The sequence below is a fragment of the Bos indicus genome, chromosome 2 (assembly GCF_029378745.1).
Source record: "Bos indicus isolate NIAB-ARS_2022 breed Sahiwal x Tharparkar chromosome 2, NIAB-ARS_B.indTharparkar_mat_pri_1.0, whole genome shotgun sequence".
In the NCBI taxonomy this organism is placed as follows: Eukaryota; Metazoa; Chordata; class Mammalia; order Artiodactyla; family Bovidae; genus Bos; species Bos indicus.
Window position 1 is genome coordinate 104,192,022 of NC_091761.1, and position 11,042 is coordinate 104,203,063.

Genomic DNA, 11,042 nt, shown 5'->3' on the forward strand with positions numbered 1-11,042 from the left:
TCATGAGTAAGAGCCCAGCCTAGGAACACACTGCTTCCCTTTCCAATCCAGTCATTGCCTAGCTGTATGACCAGGGCCCAGAAGCTCAGCCATTCTCAGCCAGTTGATGCAGATGTCAGGCAGGGCCTGTTATGTTCACTGTGCCTCGCCTCCAGAGTTGTCAGGATAGATGAGGACAACCCACATGATATGCTTGGTACATAATCAGTGCATGGTAACACTTCCCATTACCATCGGCCCCTCCACTTCCGTATTTCTTCCTTCTCTACACCAGCATCTGTCTGGCTTTAAAATACCCCCTTTGCTGGCTGCAAATGGACCCTGTAGCCTCCATGGATTAGCTGATAGGCAACTCCACTTCTGCCCTTAACTTGCTCTGGGACTCAGAGTGTGTCACTCCCAACAGGCCATCTGTTTTCTCCTATAAAATGGACACCTGCTTCTAAGGGATAGGGTAACACAAGATGAATGGAAAAGCTCTCTAAGAGAAAACAACTTGAAGGCATTTTGAGTCCTGGCTGGGCAGAGAGGTGTGTGCACACGCATGGGCATATGTTCCGAGTCATGGAACCTCAGGAGGTAGGTCACATTGCAAGGCATCACTTCACCAGACTCCTTCATTTAAAGCCTTCCCTCCCCTTCTTCCAACTCCCTGAGCCTTGAAAGGTTGTTGCTGAACCACAAAAGATGCCAGGATTCTTGGCCTCCAAAGGAGAAGAATTCAATCTGGGGCCAGAGACAAGGCTTGATCACTCAGAGCTTTTGTGTAAAAGTTTTATTAAAGTATAAAAGAGATAGAGAAAGCTTCTGACATAGACATCAGAAGGGGGCAGAAAGAGTACCCCGTTAGTCTTTAGCTGGATGTTATATAGCTACTAGCAGTCTGCTAATGAAAGAAAGGAAATGTCTCAAATGGCACCAGGCCCCTCACCCACAAGATGCATTTTGAGATCATCTTGGCACCAGGTGAGTCAGCCTGGGCCATAAAACAATTGACATGAATCTTGAAGAAAGGCAGATTCCCATACAAATATATAGTTTCATTAACATAGATTAAGAGAACAGTGTCTAAGTATAACATACTGGTTTGTCAAGTCAGTTCTGAGCCTTTAGGTGGAACCGACTTGAAGACAGTCTGGGGTAAATGTATAGTACATTAACAGAGCTTAAGAGACACATTTCCATAAGAAAAATGCATTGGCTAGCTCAGGGTTTGAGAAAAGTTCAGGTGGAGCCATGTGTCATTATGGCAACACAGTTTTCAGAGAAACCTCTTTTTAAATGTATAGAGAGGGGAAAAAAATGTAACACTAGGTTATTTCTTCCTGCTGCTTAAAAGAGATAAAAAAAATGTCTGACACTTGCAGCCTATTTCCTCCATTTGGAATCCCCTGGCCTTCCTGCCTGTAACCCTCTCGTTCCCCCCTTTTCTTTTAGGAGAATTATGTTGCCTGGGGAAGGGGATGTCGTTCTTGTTCCATAACTGCTTCTGAGCTGTTAAGGGGTGTTGTCCCTAATTGGTGAGGCAGCATATTCTCCTAACCCTCATATTGAGGGTCTCTGATCCAGGTACCCCAAGTAGTAGATGGAAGAAACTGGCGGCAGTCGCAGGAGTTTGAGCAACCATTTGTAACTTAAAAGCCTTCATGTGACTAGAAACAAATCCAGCTACACAGTTACAGATGCAGGGAGCAAACAGCAGAAACAGAACAATCAGAATTATTGTAATTAAAATAGTTTTCTACCATGGGGAACTCGTTAACGTCTCCCAAAGTGAGGCAATTGGGGCTTCAGGAGTAGCCATAGCCTCAATCATCTTGTTCATGTGTTTAGTAAAATGAGTAGTAACATTAGTGCTCATATCAGGTATATATGTACAGCATTGTGTATGAATAATGGCACAAGTTTCTCCTTGTGCAGCTGTCAGAATATCTAAAGCCAATCTGTTTTGTAAAACCACCTTTCTAATTTGTACTTGTTCAGCATTAAGAGCTGAAATAGCTTTTTGAGAATCTGGAGACCAAATCAGTTTGTCAGTTTGGGCCTGCTGAGTCTAAGTTATAAGTTTATATAAAAGCCATGCAAGTTCCCCATAACCCAGAATCCAAATGCAACAGTAGCCTGTGATTCCCCAAAATCCTTTCAATTATCTTAAAGTCATAGGTAGGGGATGATTTAGTATAGGTTTAATTCTCTCTGGGCCTATGGCCCTAGTCCATTCTGATATGATTAGGCCCAGATATCTAACAGATTATTGACAAAGCTGAGCCTTTTCTCTTGATGCCTTGTAACCACAGCCTGCCAGAAAGTTTTAAGAAATCTGAGGCTTGTGAACAAAGCTTTCTGTGTCTCAGCACAGAGCAGAATATCATCTACATATCATAGTACCACTGCTTCAGAGCTATTAAAGTTTTGTAGATCTCGTGACAAACTTTGTCCAAATAAGTGAGGGCTGTCATGAAATCCCTGAGGCAAAACTGTCCATGTTAACTGAGGAGCTGGCTGCGTAGGGTCTTCAAAGGCAAATAGAAATTGACTTTCCTCTGCCAAAGGCACTGAATAGAAAACATCTTTTAGATCAATTACTGAGAAATATTTGGCTCGCTCAAGAATTTCAGACACTAGAGTATAAGGATTAAGCACCACGGGGTGTAAAGGAACTACAGCCTCATTTATTACTTGTAAATCTTGAACTAGTCTCCATTTACCATTTGATTTCTTTATACCCAAAATAGGAGTGTTGCCTGGACTGTTACAGGGAATTAATAGCCCCTGCTCCTTTAAATTCTCAATGATGGGTTTTAACCCTTCCTTAACCTCAGGTTTCAGTGGATACTGCTGCTTATGTGGAAATAAGGGTGAGTCTTTGAGCTTGACAACTACAGAAATAGCATTTTGTGCTTGATCCACAGATTTTCCATCAGCCCACACTCTAGGATTTACATTTTGTTCAATTAACGGGAGAGAAAGGGAGGGCTCCATATTCATGAAAACAGACCTTGCTCAGTATATCCCACCCCAAAAGGGGTGAGGGAGACTCTGGCACGATCAGAAACTTGTGTGAAAATAGCACAGAGTCCCAGTTAACAGCTTAAAGAAAAACTGAAATAATACCTTTTGGCTCGTCCAAACAGTCCCACTGCGGAAGCGAATCAGGAAGAAAGTGGGCCAGGGGCTTCAGTAAGCACAGAGAAATTTGTCCCAGTGTCTAAAAGGAAATCGATGGGTTGGCCTCCCACAATCATTAATACCCTGGGTACCTCAGGTGTATTTAGGACTGGAGCTTGTGTGGGGACCCCCAGGCACCTTCAGTCCTGATTGTCTTGAGAGTCTGACCCCTGAAACCTACGCCTCTGGAGGCAGTCTCTCCTCCAGTGTGCTCCCTTGCAGACTGGACATGGAGCCTGGAGCGGCCTAGATGCGTGAGGGCAATCCCACTTGAGGTGCCCCTCCTTTCCACAGTAATAGCAAGCCCATCCCTTTTCACCTGGGTCCCTCTGGACATTGTTCTCAGGCTATTTAAGAATGATTCTGACAGCCATTACAAGAGCTTCTGCCTGTTCCTTTGTCTTTTTCTACCTTTCTTTTTTTCCCTCATATTCCCTACCATAATAGACTGTTTGAGCCAGTTGCAACAGATTATCTAAAGACTGATTTGGTTCCTATGCCTGTTTTAATAGCTTACAGCAGATACCTGGAGCCGATTGAGTGAGAAATCTATCTTTTAAGATCACTCTTCCCTCTTCACTTTCAGGATCAATCTCAATGAATCTGCGAAGGGCTTCTCTCAGTCTATCTAGGAATTTACCAGGAGCTTCCTTCCCCGCCTGTTCTATGTTTGCCAATTTGGCACAGTTTAAAGTCTTAGCATGTGCTTGCCTGAGTCCTTCAAGGATACATCTGACAAAATGACTCTGATCCCATCTTCCTTTAGCTGTGTTATAGTCCCAGTCTGATTCTACAGTCGGGACCGCCTGATTCCTAGTGGGAAGGGCGGCTATCTCGTCCTCCCTCTTTCCTACTGATACATTACCAAGCCATTCATTTCCATAAGCAACAGCTTTCCCTAAAACTCGAGTTTTTGAGTCGGGTGTCAGCGTTTGTCCCAAGATATACATCACATCCTTCCAAGTAGGTCATAGAGCAGAGTAACACCTTTAAAAGCTCTAATATTTTTTTCTGGGTCCTCTAAATAGTCTCCCAGATCCTCCTTGATTCTTTGTATTTCTTGATAAGAAAAGGGCTTATTAACTCTCATAGATTGATTATTTCTCCCAGTGGGTGCTTCATGAAGAGGCAACAGCTAGTGTGGCTGTTCCTCAGCCTCTCTGGCTGCTCTGCACATATGATCCCAGGGATAGACTGGAGAAACCTGCTTTTCTTTATCTCTTTGTCTCCTGTCCTCCATCTCATCCTATATTTCACCCTTAGTTTTTGCTGTCTGAGCTTCTCTTACTTTGATTGTCTGAGTTTCTATTGAAACCAGAGTAGTCTGAGGTCATACTAAGACAGGGGTTGTTTGGACCTCTACTTGGGCAGTTTGAATCTCAGTTTGGGTTTTTACTGAGACCAAGGCAACCTTTCCTGGGGGTCGGGGGGGGGGGGGGGCGGATCTCTGACTTTCAGTTTGCTCAGTTTGGAGCCCGGGTACAGGGGCAAAGTAGGAGTACAGGAGGGAGCTGAAGGTTTCACACCCAAATCTATACCCTTAGGACATAAGTCTGGCATATCTTACAGAGAGAAAAAGGGCAACACATATGCTACTTCTACCCATTTCCCTTGTTTTCTACAGAACCAGTATAATTGTAAAACAGTATTATAATTAAGAGACCCTCCAACTGGCCACCATTCACCGTCCTCCAGTGGATACCATGGCCATGCAGTATCACATAGGAAGATCAGGCGTGTCTTCTTTAAGCCCTGGGGATCAAATCTATCCCAGTTTTTCAGAATACAGTTCAAAGGAGTGAGGCTGGAATTGTTAGCCCCCATCTGTAAGTGAGAAAGCGACCAGCGCCATCTTTCAACCGGAGGTGTCCCTCCCTGCTCTAGATGGGGGTGTAGACACACTTTACACCAAAGCTTTCCTTTCCTGGTCGGACTTAGTCTGTCCCTTACTGACGCAGGTGCCATACTCATTCCTCCTGGTTCTACCACTGAGGTGGGGTGGAGATGCACCAGGGGTAGACCTGATGGCATCCCTGACTGATGTTCAGTTCCTCACCATTAAAACCTTGCTTGCCTCTGATGCCACCCAGGGTGCAATCAGAGTAACCTTCCGGAATGCCTCCCAAGCTAAGACCGCTGGGGGAAACATTCATCACCCGAGTGCCTGTGCATAACCCTGAGTATATTCCTGACCACAATAAGACTCGTATGAACATAAAACTGAGATGTTCCTTCCATGCGTTGCCACACCAGTATAAGCAATAGCAGAAGAGATGGTGAAGGGCTGGCCAATGAGGAAAAAGTTATTTTTGTCCTAGAGTTTTTAGGGCCATTCCTTCCAGTTCATTCCCACAGATTCCACAGAAAGAATATCTAAGGAGTTGGGACAAAAGCCACTGGAAAGCCTCCTCTGGTCCACTAAGAGCTAGCGTTACCAAAAGAAGAAACCCATTGTACTTCCAATCTAAGTAACCTTTAACGTCAGAGATGCTCTTGGAGCTATAGCTCGATCTAGCTTCCGAACTTTTGACTCCTAGTGAGGCTAGGCTCTTCCTGACTGCCAATCCAAGTTTGGGACCTAAGTAACAGTACACAGTAACAGCATAGATTACAAGTCCCTTGAAAGTCTATGATCCGACAGATAGGTTAGTAGTTCTAATTCCCAAGAAATTATGAAATGGTCAAAGAGATCGGAAAGTTTGACCGAGAAAGGAGAGTTCAGTCCACATGCTTTGCCCATTTCTGGTTGGTCCCTGAAGGAGACATTGGGTGCCTCTTGGCACTGGCAGGTCAGTATAATCCCCTGACGGGTTTCTGCCATAAGCCGTGTGAGGTCACCATGAAACCGCGGAGCAGGGCTCCTCACTTGTTTTGTGCTGGATGTGTCATTCATTCACACGAGCACGCTGCAGAGTTAGTAAAATACAGCAGAAAGCGTGTTTGCTGGGAGAACAAAGAACTAGAGCTCCAAGCATCCTTACCTTGTCCTGAAGAATCCTGGACAAGCTCCCCCATTGAAAGGCTGTTGCTGAACCACGAAAGACACCAGGAATCTTGGCCTCCGAAGGAGAAGAATTCAATCCGGGGCCAGAGATGAGGCTTGATCGCTCAGAGATTTTGTGTAAAAGTTTTATTAAAGCATAAAAGAGATAGAGAAAGCTTCTGACATAGGCATCAGAAGGGGGCAGAAAGAGTACCCCCTGTTAGTCTTTAGCTGGATATTATATAGCTACTAGCAGTCTGCTAATGAAAGAAAGGAAATGTCTCAAATGGCACCAGGCCCCTCACCCACAAGATGCATTTTGAGATCATCTTGGCACCAGGTGAGGCATCCCGGGCCATAAAACAATTGACATGAATCTTGAAGAAAGGCAGATTCCCATACAAATATATAGTTTCATTAACGTAGATTAAGAGAACAGTGTCTGAGTATAACATACTGGTTTGTCAAGTCTGTTCTGACCCTTTAGGTGGAACCGACTTGAAGACAGAGTCTGGGGTAAATGCATAGTACATTAACAGAGCTTAAGAGAAACATTTCCATAAGAAAAATGCATTGGTTATCTCAAGGTTTGAGAAAAGTTAAGTTCAGGTTGAGCCATGTGTCATTATGGCAACACAGAGTTTTCAGAGAAACCTCTTTTAAAATTTGTATAGAGAAGGGGAAAAAATGTAACACCAGTTTGTTTCTTCCTGCCACTTAAGAGAGATAAGAAAAATGTCTGACACTTGCAGCCTATTTCCTCCGTTTGGAGACCCCTGGCCTTCCTGCCTGTTACCCTCTCGGCCTTGATCCTCCAGTACCATCAGGCCTATATGCCTTTTATGGGCTATGATGATCAGTAGAGATGAAACCTAATAGAGGTTTAATCACCACTCATATATTGCAGTACACCCACCGGCACAGGGACACAGGGCTGCGCACAGCCACCAACAGGACTTAGGAAGGTTCAGGGCTAAAGGCTACTGTGTGTGTGTGTGATAGAAGAGAGGCAAAGATCATCCGTTGACTTTACATGCATAATATACAGGTGCACACAGACTTAAAGCCTCTGGCACATACATACATGGGCACTCACTCATTACACATTCAAGGCTAGTCCTATGCCCAGTATGCACACAGAGACGCACACATTTTCCTTTCTGGGTCACTGTCTTCATTTCCGTGGGCAGCATTTCCTAAAGAACAAGTCATAATGGGCCAGGAGCCTACTTCACCCCATAGAACCTCATTTTTTTTAATTAATTAATTTATTTTAATTGGAGGCTAATTACTTTACAATATTGTAGTGGTTTTTGCCATACATTGACATGAATCAGCCATGGGTGCACATGTGTCCTCCATCCCTATCACCTCCCTCCCCATTCCATCCCTGAGTGCACCTGCCCTGAGCAGGCTGTCTCATGCATCGAACCTGGACTGGCGATCTATTTCACATATGGTAATATACATGTTTCAATGCTATTCTCTCAAATTATCCCACCCTCACCTTCTCCCACAGAGTCCAAAGGACTTCATCTTAATAATCACATCAGTGATCCTGTTTCCAAATGAGGTCACATTCCGGGGGTGAGGACTCAACACGGCTTCCGTGGGGACACAGTTCAGCCTGTTATAGCCACTGAGACTGTTGACTGCATCTGCAGGGAATAAATGTGTGGAGTTAGGAGAGAGAGAGTAGTGTGGTACACAGAGGAGGGGCATTGAGTTGGATGCACACACAGACATGTGAGCAGGCTTCGGGGGAGCGTGTTTTGTATCTGTTGGCTACTTAGAACTGTGCCTGAAATACAGAAGGGAGGCAATGATTTTAGTCCCCTTCTTTCTATAAATATAAAGAAGTGTGTGTGTGGTGTGTCCAATCGATGAGGATAACATTTGTCCACCTTGTGTGAGTGGGAAAGATCAGATTGCCAACCTGTAAAGAAAGTCTATATGTCTGTATTTATTGAGAATATGAATGTGAAACAGACCACAAAGTGTTCTCTGAGTGTTAGCTGTTGTTATTGATAAGTATGTGTCTTTGTATCCTTTTATTCATGAAATTTCATATGTTCCAAGGATGGAGACCAGGTGGTCACTGTCACACCTGGCCCAAGCATATGGCCCTACCACATGCCCTTATGGACATAGGTGGAACACACAGCTCTTACCCAACTCCAAGGCTGGCAAGAAGAGGCATTTCTCTCTTTAAAAAAATTTTTTTTAATTGAAGGATAATTGTTTTACAGTATTATGTTGGTTTCTGCCATACATCAACATGAATCAGCCATAGGTATATATATATGTCCCCTCCCTCTTGCACCTTCTTCCCCACTCCCAACCCATTCCACCCCTCTAGGTTGTCACAGAACACCAATTTGAACTCTGTGAGTCATACAGCAAATTCCCACTGGCTATCTATTTAACACATGGTAGTGTATATGTTTCTATGGGGGTGCCTCTCTTGATATTCCAGCTATCCCACAAGCAGGTCCCGCTGTCCACCCATTCCCTGACCTGTGTCCTGGGTTCCTTGTCTACAAAATTCAGTTTAATAAGCATACATTGAGCATCTGCTGTATCCAAAACAAAGCTGGGCGCTCCAGAAGGTTAGAATAGGAGAACACATTGCTGGTCCTCCAGATGGCCACAGATACCCAAACCCACAGGGTGAGAAAGGCTATAAAAGGGACAAAAATGAGCTTCAGACACTGAAAGAGCAATGGAGTTCAGGCTTGGTACCTGGGGGCACTTTCTAGAGTTGGTGGCATTGAAGACAGACCATGAATGGAACAAGAATCTAATGGGAGAAAGGCAGGCCACTCAACAGGACACAGCCAAGTTCAGGCCAGACCTAGGAAAGGGTAAGTGGTTGGTTTGGCTGGAGGGTGAGGTGCATGATAGAAAATGGCAAGCAGTCAGACTGCCAAGATAGGTCAGGCAGCTGTCGTGAGAAGAACTGTGTTTTTGAAAAGAAAAATGCAATCAGATGGGCCCTTCAAGGTTATTCTGGCAGAGAGGGTGGAGAAGATGCAGCATCAGCAGTTTGCAGGCTGCTGGAGTGGCCTTGGAGCGAGGATGAGAGTCCAAACCAGGGCAGCCCCCAGGGAAGTGGAGAGGAGGATGGCCGAGAGCATGACCCCGCCAACAGCCATTCAGCAGCGGGAATCCAGCTCCCTCCCCACCCCCCCACCCCCGCCCCCCGGGAGCCTGAGATTCCTGGAAAACAGGAGCCCGCTGTCAAGATCATGTGTCTGTCTGCCCTCTTCACCCCACTTGTCAGGCTGAGTTAGCTTGTCCCCAGTTCTCCCCTCTCCTCCTCTTCAGAGCATGCCACCCGGCTGCTCACTCTCCCACCTTGACACAGCTAGACACAACTGTCCATCTCCCTCTGGCCTTAGCCACATCCCTCTCTGACCTTCCCTTCTTTGCAGGACAGTGCTTCCAACCTGCCACCTCCTGTTTATGCAGCCTCCTGCAAAGCTCTTGTCTGTGTGGTTTGCCTGTGTCCCCAAGGAGCAGAAAGCCCTGGGGAGCAGATTAACTTCAGGCTGCAGGTGTGCCGGCCGCTCTTGGTGCCCCTGCACCTCTGTCCTGTCCGGCTCGGGGCTCCTGTCCGTGGAAACCCACCCTTTTCAAGAAGTGGGTTAAGAATCACAGGTGCTGCTCCTTGGGAGGCTTCAGGAAGGACTGCCTACCCCGGCTCCTGATGCAGGGCTTCCTGAACTTTGCTCTACGTTAGAATCACCTGTTGTTGCTGTTCAGTCACTCAGTCGTGTCCGACTCTTTACAGTCCCATGAACTACAGCACTTCAAGCTTTCCTGTCCTTCACCATCTCCCTGAGTTTGCCCAAACTCATGTCCATTGAGTCGGTGATGCCATCCAACCATCTTATCCTCTGTTGCCCCCTCCTCCTCCTGCCCTCAATCTTTCCCAGCATCAGCTTCTTTTCCAATGAGTCAACTCTTTGCATCAGGTGGCCAAAGTATTGAAACTTAGCTTCAGCATCAGTCCTTCCAAGGAATATTCACGGTTGATTTCCTCTAGGATTGACTGTCTTGATCTCCTTGATGCCCAAGGGACTCTCAAGAGTCTACTCCAGCCCCACAAGTCAAAGGCCTCAGTTCTCTTTGGTGCTCAGCTTTCTTTACGGTCCAGCTCTCAATCCATACATGACTACTGGAAAAACTGTAGCTTTGATTAGAAGGACTTTTTCTGGAACCTGAAGAGCTTTAAAAACTCCTGCTGCCCACCCTGGGTCCCAGGCCCTGCCCATGGAATCAACGCAGGCACGAGGCATCACTAGTGATTAAAGATCCCTCGATGATTTCATGTGTGGCCAAGTTTGAGCACCATCTCCTGGTGTCTTTCTCCCCCTCTTTAGCTCTCAGCGTGAGCCAGGGACACCAGCAGAAAGGCTCTCTAGTCACTCCTTCCCATGTGAGTTGGAGGCACTTGGTATCTGAGCATCTCAGGACTTTCAGGAACCAAGCGGGAATTCTTTTCCTTCTTCCCTTCTGATCGCTCCCCTTTCTCTTGTCTCCTACCAAGTCAGATCCTAGTCAGTGAGCAAGAGTTTCCTCTCGCTAGACAGAATGAAACAATAAATCCCCCAAAGAAGCACAGGCAAGAAGGTTCAGGTCTCATCCCTGCCTCATCCATTTTCTGATTTCTTTAGGGTCATGTGATAAAAGGAAGCAGAATCTCCCCCAGAACCAACCTCTGTCTCAATCCATACTCCCTTCTCCTTCCATTCCCCTAACAATGGATTTTGTTTGTTTGCTTTTTAAACATGTGAACCCTTTCCTCAAATGAAAGCCTCTGCAGAAGCTTAACATACATGACAGACAAAGGTAACTCCATTCTGGTTGAGAAGACTTGGGGTGGTGG